The 14704-nt window shown below is 43.3% G+C and overlaps 1 protein-coding gene across 8 annotated transcripts in view; it reads right to left on the bottom strand.

The window, feature by feature from the left end:
• Positions 1–14704, bottom strand: part of Klf12 (KLF transcription factor 12) — a 580787-nt gene that overhangs the window by 395399 nt on the left and 170684 nt on the right. For 3 of the 8 annotated variants that reach the window (XM_074043230.1, XM_020179158.2, XM_020179162.2), the window contains exon 1: positions 10855–11097. The exons of 1 other annotated variant lie outside the window; for it this stretch is intronic. The gene's annotated coding sequence lies outside the window, so the exon portion shown is untranslated. 4 more of the 8 variants (XM_020179159.2, XM_020179157.2, XM_074043233.1 and 1 more) reach the window with 3 other exon arrangements.

Here is a 14704-nt window from a genome sequence, read left to right as displayed (position 1 = left end):
AGACTTGTCCATCAACTAATAGTCTATTCAATGATTGAGAAGACTATGGAATAACCATATTTTAGAATATGCCACTACATTTTTAATGGATTACAACTGTACCATCCAAGTAGAAAGATTTCTTTTCAGCAGTACTGAATGAAAATTATTTTTAAAAAATAGTTTCACTGTTGTAAGAAGTGACCAAAAAACCACGTGTACCTGTTCCTAACACGTACAGACATGGAGAAAAATATAAAAGAATACATCAAAGTTCTCATGCTACTGTCACCAAGAGGAAGGGGAGCTAAGTGAAAGAGAAAGGAATTCACAAAAAAAAATGAGTTATAACATCTCCACACATCTATACACTCTTGAAGGAAAAAGATAAATTTGTAAATACTAACACTGCAATCAAAATGAGCCTTTGCAAAACCAAGTTTATTTCCTAGGGATCCTTGTTATGTTCCTTTGAAAAATGAGAGTTCTGTAAGTAAAAAAAAAAATTCAATTTAAAGACCAGAAGTACTTATCTGTGAATTGGTTGGAACATTAACAGAAATAACACCTTTAAAATGTACCACACAATCAGGTGTAGTCAAGCAAACTTGTAATTACAGCACCTAGGAGGCCCAAGACAGGCAAATCACAAATTCAAGGCAAGCCTGGGGCTTGATGATGAGTTCGAGGCCAGCCTGCACTACATAGCACAGCCAGACCCTGGGTCAAAAAAAGCAAACAAATGGTAGATAGATAATAGGTAGATAGATAGACAGACAGACAAAACATACCATACATACCATACACATTTAATGAAAATAAATGTGTGTAACAGTGAAAGCACATGCTTAAGTGGAAAAAGATTTTTCTGATAAGATTAAACGTATTTTAAAAAGACTAAAGCATAAAACCTAAACTATCTAGGGTGTTTTGTAGACACATGGAAGACCTATGAAGATCAGAAGGATTAGAATGCACTAGAGTGGCCTTCCTCTGAGTGTAGCTACACTGCTCTTTCCAGATCTTCAGAACAAAGTCCTCCACGTTCTCAGGGCCTAACTCCAGCCTTGGCACATGGTAAGTGAGCACCACTCCGTCATTTCTCTGGAGTATTGGTTTTTCTATCTGCTTCCACAGCTGATCTCTCTGGGATGCTATATAGGAGGGGGCTTCTGCAGCAGGCGGGGGAGTGGCATGTTTGACTCTACTGGGGTTTTGAACACAGGGTCTTGGGCTTGCTAGGCAAGTGCTCTACCACTTGAGCCACCTCCTAGCCCTTCTTACTTTAGTTATTTTTCAGATAGGGTCTTATGCTTTTGCCCCAGCCAGTCTCAGACTACAATCCTCTTACCTAGGCCTCCCTAGTAGCTGAGATTACAGGTGTGCACCACTTTGCCTAGCTAGCTGGACCTTTTCAATGCCATTATAAAGTGCATGCCCAACGTTCACTGGGCATGTGTCTCATAGGAGCTAGACAGCAGAAAGTGACACCTCTTGTGCATCGGAACTTTCAAGTTTTGGTTTATTGGGACTAAATAAAAGAAAGGCAGTGATGGGAAGAAATGGAAAGAATATGTTTCACTTGATTTTGCCACCTTCCAGTTAATCTTCCCTTCTCTGTAATAGCCTCATCAATAAAATGTGTAGTGAGGCATGGTGGTGCACACCTGTAATCCCAGCACTCAGGAGTCTGAGGCAGGAAGATGGTGAGTTCAAGGCCAGTCTGGGCTACATAGGGAGACCCTGTCTCAAAAATTAAAAATTAAAAAATAAAATAAAATGGTGAATACATGTCCCACCACTCTACCAGGAATATTATGATCAAACTAAAGTTAGTCTGACCACAAGCATTAAGCAAAATTTTTTTGCCAGCTCGAGTATTGCAAACTCTTAATTTTCCAGCTATTTATAAATAAAGCACAAAGTAACTCCTTCAGCCTAGATCACTGGTACAGCACGATGCACCATACTTAACAAAGCATTCAGAATAAAATAAGAAATCCATTAATGCTTTTTATAGACACCTTAAAAGTTCATTTATCTCATTATACAATCTCTCTAAATGAAAAATTTTGTGTTTGCTCAAGTTTCCCATATTTACACCTACAGAGAAGAGCTAATGCACATTCTTGGATGTCACCCCTGAAGTATCCACCCACTTCAAGTTTCTTTCTAAATAACCCTTCTGGCAACACCTCTGGGAAACTGTAGTTGATTGTGAACTTTGGAGCAATATAGCTATTTATCAAGTTTTTCCTTCCACTCTTCTTATCTTTAAAAAATTTGCATTCCTATAATTTGTCAAGGCTAAAATTCCTATGAGGTATAAGTAAAATATTATATATCAGATCCTATCAACAATATAAAAGAACTTCATTAGAGAGCTTCATATATAAAGTATGATTTTTGAACTGTTATTAATCATTCACTATTCTATTTTTGTTTTGCTCTCATAGCTCAAAAAAGCCTTCTGTAAACTCATGATAACACTGCATGCCCTATGGACCAAGTCGACTCTAGGGTCTAACTTTGGAAGAGAGCATTTCTGGTGATATGGCAAATGAAGGAAGTTAGCCAAAACACCATAGAGCCATCAGTTCTAAAAGCTCACAGAAGTAGTAGCTGGGAAAACACCACAGCTGCCCACATCGGCTTTTAGTTTTCATTCGTCTGTTTGCCTGTTTGTTTCTTCTTTTCTATAAAAAAAAAAAAAGTACATTTTTTTCCATAAAGGAGTTTGGTCACATATCTACTGAAACCTTTGATTTCCCAGATAAACACAGTTTTCTCCCCCGCACTTTGTAAAAGCAACTTACAGCACTTGTTCCACTAATCACAAATTATTTTGTGTCACCATTTTGTTCATTAGTCTTACTTCCCCTTCTCAATTTTTATCTCATTAGTGAGGATTCTTACCTATTTTTGTATATGGTTCATGTACATAGGGGCTAAAAAAAAAAATTACAGGTCAAACTGGTAAGTACAGTGTTTTTATAAAAATGCTTTTTATTACTTTTATTATGCCTCTAACTTTAATAGCGTCATCCACCAGCAGAATGGACATTAGCCAGAATTTACTTATAATCACTATCGTGGAACATCCGAAAGCAGTTTCCTTCTAAAATAATTTTTGGCTTAGGTCTCATAATTTGTTTTAGAACACATATCAGCAAACAAATAATTGGCCTCTTTATTAAAGTAAGTATTATAATAAAGTGTATGCCTGTAAATGTAGTAAATCAATATAGTCTATAACCAATAAAGTGATACAGTCACTAAGCATAGTTATTTGTAAACATTCTCATTCTTCCAATATGAAGAATATTCATAATATTCCTTGCGAACTCTAGAATATATATTACATCAAATATATATATGTATATATATACATATATATATATATATATGTAGCTTATTTCATGTAATACATATATACATATATGGAGGGGGGCAGTACTAGGGCTTGAATTCAGGGTTTCCTGCTTGCTAAACAGGTGCTCTACCGCTTGAGCCAAGCTGCCAGCCCTTTTTTTCCTGGTTAGTTTTGAGACAGGATCTTGCTTTTTGCCCTGGCAGAACTGTACTGTGATCCTCCTATGCTTTAGGCTTCCTACCATAGAAGACAGGCGTGCCCCAGCATGCCAAGCTTTTTCTATTAAGATGGAGGCTCTCAAACTTTATTATTTTTTTCCCCTGGGCTGGTCTGGAACCACGATCCTCCCATTCTCAGCCTCCCAAGTAGCTAGATTACAGGCATGAGCCACTGGCACTACCTGGAATATTGTATTTAATGTTAGTAGAAGATAAACGTAACACAAGAGGAAAAAGTTCAGGGGACTTCTAAACGCTCAAATCACCATACTAAAGCTAAGTGGCTATTGACTGTGATGAAACTGCTTAACTTTGCTTATAAGTTGGTTCCACATCTGTAAAATAGAAGTAACAAAGCATATATAAGACATAGCGTGGTGAATATAATAGAATGTCAACAGCACTGCATGTTATGAGATTTTCACTATATTATGGTGTACATATTATATGACAGCAAAATATATTGATACAAATATCAATGAATTGATATCAAATTCAAATATGTAAAAGTCAAGGAACCAGACATAAATTATAAAATCTATTCCCATAGAAAAAAAGGAAATTTTTTAAAATTGTAATTATATATATCCTACTAAATACAGTCACTAAAAATAGCAGGTTATATATTCTGTAACTTCACTCATTTTCACAATCCATCAACCTAACTTCATTAATCAATTTTAATAGGTTTACCACTTTCAGCACGCAATCTCAATTGATCATCGAGATAAGAAGCATTCCTCCTCCTTTCATTTTCCCTTTTTCTACTCATTTCATTAAAATGAGGACGGTAAAAGCCATAGAATTTCCAAATAACTTTTTAAATGATTAACAAAAGTGGCAAAGTGTCTGGGCTGGCTGGCTGGGGGGGGGGCTGGGGAGGCTGTTATTTGGCAAGGGATACACAATAGCTCCAAAGATGCATTCATCACATGATGGTAATAAGCCAAACTCCAGGGTATAAAGGGAATGTTAGGGGCACCACACGACCTAGTGCGTGGGCCAGTTATTTGAAAGTCAACTCTACAAGCGCCAAGGGCTACCTTTCCCTGTTTACTGAAGAGACTTGCTAAACAAGCTAACAGGAGCAGTCCAAAGCCTAACCTCTCTATTCTAGCAGATGTGCAATAAAGAGAAGCCACCTCATTTTATTGCTAGCACTCGTGCTTTAAGAGCGGCATCGTCACACTGGACCACACTGATATTTCTTAAGCACAGAAAAATGTATAAAGTCCTATGCTAGGTAATGTATGCACATTTTGATCTTTAAAAACATTCTGTGATGTTCACATTATTTGTTTTTGTGCTTTTTACTTACTAGTGAGTAAAACTGAGACTGGGAAAATTAACTTCCCCTTGTAAGACCACTAAAGCTAAGTAGTTAGATGTTTCAAATCCTATGCTACACGCTTTCTTTTCACAAAAAAAAATAAAACCTTTCAGGAAAATACAGTGAATTAAAGAAATGGCTGGTGCTGTAGAATACATTCAGTTAGAGGTAAATGAGTTAAGTAGGAAGAGATCATGACAGTGACATTTAGTTACTGAAAGGACAGCCATATGCACTGGACAGTGACTACTCCTCCATTTGTGCCTTCATTGAGTATTTTAGCACTTACTATATACATCAGTCATCACGTTAGGGACTGGGTTAGATACCAGTAAAATAACTATGAAGAATATTCATTTCCTGCGCTCAAGGATTTATCACTAGGAGGTAACAAGGCAATCAACAAGCAATCAAAAGGAGTATCACAAGCTATGTAGCCAGAGAATATAGCCTAGAACCCAGCACATTCTTAAAGCAAGAGATGATAAATAAAAGAGTCCCACAGAAGTGATGCTGGTGTTTACAGTGATAGTTGTGACATGCACAGGAGTCAGGAAGCATGTACTTGTGACAGAGAAAGAGGCCAAATGAATTACATCCATGAGGTAGTTAGCATCTGTTTCTTCGAAACTTGTTTTTCCCTTTTCAGCTGGAGAAAACGTACTTGGGGTGAAATGTAAATTATTTTGTTCTTAATTTTCTCAAGTTTGTATGTGTAGTGAAATGTACATGATAGAAAAATGTGACTATAACTCTAAATAAAACATGTGTTCAATATATTTTCAAATAAACATACAAGGTCCCAATCATCTACTTTTCTTTACTATGCATTTAAGTCACGTATGAAACAGCTAATGAACAGACTATCAAAGATCAATAGTTCAATTTCCTTCTAAAATACATCACAAACTCAACGATTCTATTTTTTAAAAACCAGGACATGTTTAATGACCAGTTGATAAACACTAATCTCTAAATCATCATTGCTGACCTTCAATTGCTTTCAATTTTCTGTAAGCGATTATGTAAAATATATTATGCATATTTTTCTTTTAGAAAGTTCAGGTACTTCACCTACATTACATAAATCTTAATAGTCAACAACTTTTACACCAATTACCCAGTAACTTTTATAAAGTGACTTTCTCAAGGTCACAAAGCAAATCTGTAGTAGAGACAGGAATGGAATTCATGACCTTTGACTGCCAGCCCACACTCGGAAATTCCTTCTCCATAAGTGTCATTTATATGTTGGCTTCCAGAAGCTGGGAAAGCCATCCCTTTTGGTGGGGACACTGGCTGGGTAGATAGCAGAGGGCATGAGCAGTTTCCTGTCAAATCAGTTGCCACACTAGTACTTCATAGTTTTACCAAGTGACTTTTACCCACATGACCTCATTTAACCTCACCATACTACAGAAATTTGACCAAGGTCATCCAGAATTGGTAACAAGGAAAGCAGACTCAAACTGAGACATTTCTGCCCCAGAAATGTGTTCTGATTCCCAGGTACATGACCTCAGAGGACATGTGATTATGAAATGAATGGAAGTCTTCTTATTTTTTTTACTTCATTTCTTACAGTAATATATCTTTGTTGTCTTTTTTGAGGCAGGGTGGTTTTGTTTGGTTATGAATTAGTTTGTTAATCTCAAAGTAAGAATACCATTATTAAACACAGAATTTGAAAAAACTCAGACTCTGAATGCTTCTCCTTTTTACATGTGTGTGACTTTACTTAATTTTTCGTCATAAGGTATATGGTGTGGGCCAATAGATACCAATATAGATGACTATAAAGACACATGCATAAATACATATACAAAATATATGTATACATATGTACATATACAAATGGTGTATCACAACAAAAATGACTGCAAAAGCTACACACATTGAAAAGGATGGGAAATGTACCTGGGACCCAATTTCTGGCTGTCAAAGGCAACAGACAGTCATCATACTAGCCTCCATGATGGAAGGGAAGGGAAGGGGGAAGGGAGAAGGGGAAAGGGGGAAGGGGGAAGGGGGAAGGGGGAAAGGAAGTTCTCCAATTTCTCCCCCTCTCACCTTCCATGCAGTGAGACAACCATGAGGCTTTTCTGCTACTCCCCTCAACCCAGACATAATGCTGTTTGGACCAGTCCAATTAGTACACTAATAAAAATGCAAAACTATAGACCAGCAACAAAAGAAAAGTGTGACTCTAAATTGAAAAAATAAAGGAAGAAAGCCCATACCAGAGTTAGAATTCTTTGGGCAAATATCCTATAATCTACTGCCAGACCAAAACAAATTTTTATGGAGCAGTATGACTACTCAAGTAGCCACTCTGTAATAATAAACACCCAAAACAAAATCCTTTCCTAACATAATTACTGCGAATATATAAAGTAACCATTTAATCCACAGCATGTGTTATCTGCCACAAAAACTCAGTAGCTGAGATCAAATGGGGTGTGGCTCATGAAGATCCTGAAAATGAATTCTGGCAGGATGAAGGCATACAGCTCTCTGGCAGGGCTTGGGATCTAGAAGACAAGCAGGTCTGACAGATCAGAAGGCCGTTGACCTTCTGCGCACAGGGCAAGGCCCATCTGTTTACTCCCATTTTGCTTCTAGAAGCATGGCTGAGTTAAGGCCATGGTTTTGGGTGTTGCAAGTGATTTCATCTTAATATTTTTACCCTTACCAGTTGTACACATTTACCGATGAAAGTAAGGCATACCTTTTAAGCTGAAAAATATAAAACTTTGAGTTTTAAAATAAAATAAATGAACATTGGGCAAAAACATAGGTATTTCAAACCAGCCAGTATAAGTGGCAGGCAACTGCATCCATTTCAAAACTTACAAAAACAAAGTCATTTCCTAAACAAAAAAAGATAACAATGATATCAATTGAGTAAAACTCTTTTGGGATTTTTTTAGCTCTTGCTCATTAATCTACAAGAAGCCCAAGTGGACAAACTCATTTCTCCAAAAGAAAAAAAAAAAAGAAAAAGAATACATTTGTGCTGGGTGTGGTAGTGCACACCTAGAATCCCAGCACCTGGGAGTCTGAGACAAGAAAAGTACAAGTTCAAGCCTAGCCTGGGCTCATAGTGAGACCCTGTCTCAAATAAAGTATGTGAATTCAAATAAATTTGTACTATTACTAGTTTTGTACTATAGGTAGATTTATGAACTTGACACTCTAAGAAGAATGTTTCTTGCAAATATAAAAAAATGACATCCCAATTTAATGTAATTATTCTAATATTATTTAATTTGTACCTTGTATAATGGAACATATTTTATATGTTCAACTATTTGACATCACCTCACTGGGCAAGGTTACTCTAGATTAACCAACATTTCCAATTCAAAATGCCCACAGTACAGGCCTACAACCTATGCATTTAAATCATCTTTGCTGAGACAAAACACACCTACGTTTAAGATCAAATTATTTCATTCAATTGGTAACAGCCTGCTTCATGATGTAACCTCCAAGACTCACTCTGACGCTATGAAACGAGTATTTCCCTTCACAGGAGGCCAGAAGAGATCTCTAGCAACATGTAGGCCTGATGCATGCCCTTGGGACTGTATGTCAAGCATCCCTTCTGTTCCCTCAGAGCCTGGGAGAGACAGTTTGCAGCCCCTCCCCTTTCAGTACAAGCATTGACTGCAGCTGCAGTAAACAACCACCAGCCAAGAGTTGCTAAGGTCAAGGTCTCAAATGCTACACCAGGACCCTTTCCTCCAAAAGGACATTCATTTCTTGAAGAGGCACTTTGGAGGGCAGGAGGTGTTAAGGGCTCATTAGTACAACAATTTTCATTCGACAAACAGTAATAAAAAGCATTCCCCAATAAAGTTTAGTTGGTTGAAGTTTCTTTTAAAAATACCTTACTAAGTAGTAGATAAATAACTGAAGGACTTCAATAATAAACAGAAATGCCTCAAGAATGTTTTGTTGAACATGACATGGCTATGTCAGTTAGACAGTTTTAATTCATAAATTATGAAATTTGTACGTGAAAACATTCCAATTTTCCCAGTTTAAGTGTATTTTGTAATAATTATGAGCTGGTAGAATAATAAGCCTCTTTCACGTATTTCTGCCAATACTTCCCTGCTCAGATTCCCAACTCAAAGGAGCTTAATATACTCAATCTGGAACCAACACTGACCAGGCTGCAACAATAAAGATGTAACTGCAACTGAAACGTCTTTCAACATCTTATTCCTACTAAGGTTCTGTAGTTACAATTTTTCTAGCCTGAAAGTATACCCCTTTAACGTGGCCAATTTCTATGTGGTTTTTAAAAATGTAAACAACATATGAATGAGATTTGCCAATAGCACAACCAGCCTTTTTTTCTTGGGGGTGGGGGTGGCCACTGTTGTAATTAAATGCCTATTTCAAAGGCATTTCTTACAGTGTCACTCTTCAAAGTGACCATTCCTATTCCCACCGCAAGCTGCTGCCTGCTAAAAGCCACCAAATATATTTCAACGCATTTTCTTATCTAAACAACTCTATCCTCCACTGAGAAGAGGGCATGCAGGCGTCTAGGTGGACTTGCAGGATGACGTGTATTTGATTGGCAGGTGTCTACGAAGCAACTAGATGCACACGTACTAAATGTAAATAGAGCGGCCCGTCTCTCTCGGGTGTTACAGGGAGACAGAGAACGTTAACGCCGAGTTAAAATAGCTTATTGCTTGTCCGAGAATTCTATTAGCCAGTGGAATTATTTAAAACAATCCGTAGAGAAGGATACTTACGCCATCTGTACAGTTAAATTAGAGAGCTGACAATACTAACCACACAAACTGTTTATCCAGATTACACATTCCGTGGTACTAATACTCTTTAACTCAACAGAGTCGGCTTTTATCAGCTGAATTAAGGCTATTACTATTAAAGTATGCAAAACTCGAAGAGCAGGGGGAAGGGAGCAGGGAAGCTGCAGGGCATATAACAAAGGAATTGGTACTTTTTCTGAGCTTTTGCCTCAAATGCACTGCGAAACTAAACTGTTGAGTGCACCCCACCCTTTTCCCCAAAGATAAAAGTTTTCAAAGTTCTAGTAGGCAGCTCTCCACCCAACAAAAGCAGGATGAATTCTCCCTGTGGGAAAGCATCTAACATAAGCACCAACTAATGTCGCGGAGGTCAAGTCCAAGCCCTCGGAGTGAGCTGGTAAGGCAAGAAGTGGCTCCAAGGCCGGCTCCGAGGGCTTCCCGACCCAGGTGGCTCTGCAAAGTTGCCCCTTGTCAACTCCGGCCAGGTTCCCGTAATTGAAAATTACGGGCTGGCCCGTGGCTACTTCCATGGACCAGGCACTGTAGCAAGTGACAGTTACACATCATTACGACCAGAGACAATAATGAATGTAGCACCAGGACCACTATTCATGCCAGCAGTGTCATCTCCGCCTTAACCCCTTCCCCTCCACTCTCTCCAGCGCACACACACAGCCCGCTCGGCCCCGTGCGGCTATTCATCCAACCCATCTATTTCTGGGGACCAACTACTCCCACGACCTCCCCCCCCCCCATATTCAGCCCAGGGTTTTATTTCTCATCCGTGGCAACTGTCAGGCAAACACGGCAACCAACAATTCCACTACGGGTGGAAAAACATTTGCTTAATTCGCCTTACTTGCTAAGTTCTTTTTAAAAATTTTAGGGGAGTGGGAGAAGTAACCTTCCTCTTTCTTCTCCACGAATCCGATCGCCTCTACTTGCTATGCAATAGCATCGCCCTTCCCCGACCCCCTCCCGCTCCCCAACACTTTCCCCCACCTCTGTAAGAACACAGACCAACCAAAATGATTTAACTTGAGCAGATGACAGAAGGAAAAATAAAGCATGTTAAGAGAAGACGGTCTGATTTGGGATGACAAAAAAAAAAAAAAGAGGGGGTTGTTTATTTTGATAAGAAACGGAATCGGCACAGACCTGAACAGAAGCTGCAGAGCAGGAGAAATTGTTTTCTTTCCCTCACACAGAGTCCCCCTCTCTCTCGCCCTTTCTCTCTCTCCCTCTCTCACACTCGCGCGCGCGCACACTCACTCTCGCACACACACGGCGTCACCCGCGCACACGCACACTCACACGCACACGCAGAACCTCTCAGCTGCTCTCTGCAGTTCTCAGGAAATGAATGGGGGGCGACCCAGGGAACTGTTGTACTTGCAAATGACTTACCCGGATCACATGATGCGCTAAATGTAGGGTGGGCCGGTGGGTGGAGGCTGCCGAGACGCGAGCCCCGATCTAGCGTGGGGAGCCTCGCCAGGCCCGCATCGAATTACCCCGGGGCCCAGCCGAGGGGGTTGCAGGACGCCGCTTCTCCTCCCTTGCAGCCCGCAGCTCAGGAAACCGGAGAGGCGCGGGGGGGTGGGGTGGGGTGGGGTGGGGTGAGACTGGGGAGGAGGGGGGGTGAAAACACCAAACCCCCAAACAAAAGAGCTCCGAGTCCTCCTCCCCAGAAACAAAGCCCCGCCGCTGCGGGCGAGCCCCGGGGTGGGGCCGAGGGCGGGGGCGGCGGCGGGGAGGGGCTCGCTCAGCAGGCGCTAAGTCGCTTTATTGCCATAAAATGGGGCCCCCGAGCCGCTCCGCCCGAGGATTAGGAGGCGGGCTCTGAGTGTGATGGTTGAAATCCCCTGTGGGAAACTAACCCCTCCCCGCACGCAGAGGTAGAAGGCGACACCCACTGCCCGGCCCTCGCCAGGCCGCCCGGGCCGCCGGCTGGGGGGTGGGTCCGCGGAGCCTCCACCCCGCCCCACCCCTGCCCCCGCCCCTGGCCCCGGGCCTCGGCCGCGCGTCCCTGTCACCTGCACCACCTCTCTGCGGCACCCCAAATAACCTACACATGGCCCACGGAGCTGTGGGAGCCGCCGGCTGAGGGGGCCCTCGGGGGCTCGAGGCGGGAGTCACCCCCCGATTGCAACTCGCAGGGCGAGGACTCGCGCGGAGCCGCCAGAAAGTCCCCTCTTTTGTGTCCGAGCGTGCCAAGCAGCCTTAGGACAAGAATTCGGAGACAAATAAAGCGCCGAGCGCGCGCGGCCCCCGCCCCCTCCCCACTCCCGGCCGAGTGGGGGCGCGCCGGGAGGGGGCCGGGCGCCAGCGCTGTCCCCGCGGCTCACCCGCCCGCTAACTTGGAAAGGTGTGGGCGGAGCCGGCTCCGGCGGCGGGCTGAGGCTGCGGGGTCCGTCCCCGGACGCCCGGCATCTCCGGGTCGGGCAACAATGGGGTCCGGGCAGGGACAGCCCAGCGGGCGGCGGAGGGCTGGGCAAGGACGCCCGGGAAATCATTGTTTGGGTTTGGGAGCGATGCACGTTGCGAGCGAGGCGGGGGCGTCCTTCCTCCTCGCGCTTCACCTTGGCGGGATGAATGGGGGCGAGGCGGAGACGCGTACCTCGTCTCGCCACCCGTGGAGATGGGGCGCCCGCCCGCGCCACTTCTTTAGGAAAGCAGACAACTCGCAGGAGGGGGCTAAGGAAGCGGGAGCCGTGGACCCCTGCCCAGCGCGCCGGAGGGGAGCCCCGAGAAGCGCGCCTCCCTGGCGCCCCCACCCCTGCCTGCGCACCCCGGGAGCGGATCCTCGCAATCCTGGCGCGGGAGAGGGAGGAGGGCGCGGGGTCAGCGCAGCGCCCGAGGGTCGACGGGGGCGGGGTGCGGGAGTGGGGGACCCCAGGGGTGGTCATTGATCATCTGTGGCCGCAGGCGCCACTTTTTCGCAAGCCTAGGTGAGCGCGTTGGGACGCCGGGGTGGACCGGACGCCCCCCTGCCCGGTGGCCCTGAGCCTACCCGCGTGGGAAACCGGCCGGCGGTGGAAGGCCTGAAGGGGAAGTTTGTGTTGGGGAGAAAGATTTGCAGTGTTGTGGCATGAAGTAGGGTGGGGAGAGAAACAAGGGAGAGGCCGAGAAACAGGAAATGAGAGCGAGAGCAAAGGAGCAAATTCAAGCCAGGAAAAGCCAGCCTCCGCATCAGTGTGGCACAGTGGCATTTTCCTAAGACTTAAGGCCCGATGAGCGTTACTAATGAAAACAAAGGCGGGGGGCTGTCCGGTGCGCTCTCTGCCCCCTGCCAGGTTTTTATACAGGAGGATGAGAAAGGTGGTCCAACCTAGTGCAGGAGTCCCACGCCCTCTTCTAGTCCTAATGGGATGAATCAACGGGCCTGCGTTTTAGGAATAAAACAGGATTCAGAGGAGCAGCCTGCCCTGGTCTTAGGTTTCGAAGAAGAACAAATGAGATAAGTGAGAAAGTGTATGAAATTTATGGAACACTCCTGGAGCGAAGTAGCCTCGGGAAAGGAGCAGAAAGGCAAGGGACTCAGACCCTAAAAGGAAAGGGAACCTGGAGGCCGAGGGAGGGGTCAGTTGCTAGGGTGAGGTCTCTGTTCCAAGAAACACAGCTGCAGACCCCACCCTGTGCTCTGATCTTGGGCAGAGGGTGAACACCCCTTTCCACGCTTCTGCATCCGGATAGAAACAACAGGAAAAGACAAGTTTGAAAAACGGTAGAATATCAACAAATGTGCAGTTTTTAAACGAAAAACTTGCCTCTACCAGAATCATGGTAAAGTTTTCCTGTAGGTGGGGCTGGGAGAGGCAGGGAGCGACGGAAGTGAGTTTAACTGTAAGGGTGGAAGGGATGCTATAAGAAATTATGTCATCGTGGCTGTTCTTGTGCTAACAGCTCTTTCCAGAGAGCTGAGTGGCGAACCGACCATAAATACATTCTATTGCGAATGCTTCTGTACGTAGAAAATGCAAACTGTACACTCCCTTTCTATGGTAACAGCCAAAGGCATGTTAATAGAATGATGAAAGACAGAAAATAAGCTCCAAGAATCCATTCCAGAGGGGTAAGGAAATTAAGGGCAGGTCAAGGTTAATATCTAGAGTCTGGAGACAGCGAGTGTGTGGTAAGTACATCAAGTATTAGGGTGGGGGGAGGTGCTAGCAGCTTTTTAAAAAATTGTTGACAATTTAAGAAGGAATTAGAAAAGTAAAAATAAGGCAACTCCCCAGATGTAAAAAGAGAAAGAAGGAAAATCCAGGGCTAGAAAGCAGGATCACTTCATTATGTGAACTGGGGATGGGTGGCAGAAAGCAAAAGCAATGAAAGAACTGGCAAAGCACAGATGTTGGGAGTGAGATCTTGAGTGTGTGTGTGCGCGTGCGTGCGTGAGTGCGTGTATGCACAGGCATACAGTTCTGATGCAGTTCTTATCATTCCTCTCTGTAACTTAAAACTTAAGGTGCGGACGGACAGAAGGGAGTGAGGTAGGGAAAAACAATCCCATGCTTACAAAGTTATGTGCATTTTTGATGTTCAGACCTTTTAACTCTAGTTCCGTGTGTTTGCAGGGATGTGAAAATCAGAAAAAGACAGCAAAATTATTTTACTAAGAATACGCAGTTCTGACAAAGTAAGAGAATGCGTAAAGACAAATTAGAGAATCTTACAATTTCAGGGTTGGAAGTTTCTGCCAACTCTAGCCCTGTAAGACACTTCAATTGTGTTTATAACCAATATGAGCCCCTGTTGGTGTGGCTTCCAACTGTAATCGCAGCTACTCATGAGCAGAGATCCCAGTTCCAAGCCAGCCAGGCAAAAAGAAAGACCCCCCCATCTCAACCAATAAGCTGGGTGTGGTGGTATGCATCTGTCATCCCAGCTACCTTGGAAGTACAATAAGAAGGTTGAGGTCCAGGCCCACCTGGGCATAAATGCTGAGACCCTGTTTGAAAAATAAATAAATAAAATTTAAATAAAACAAAAAGGGAGGCTCAAA

Source organism: Castor canadensis, chromosome 10, assembly GCF_047511655.1.
Source record: "Castor canadensis chromosome 10, mCasCan1.hap1v2, whole genome shotgun sequence".
Classification (NCBI taxonomy): domain Eukaryota; kingdom Metazoa; phylum Chordata; class Mammalia; order Rodentia; family Castoridae; genus Castor; species Castor canadensis.
The sequence above is the reverse complement of the archived record's forward strand: the minus strand, read 5'-3'. Positions and strand labels throughout refer to the sequence as shown.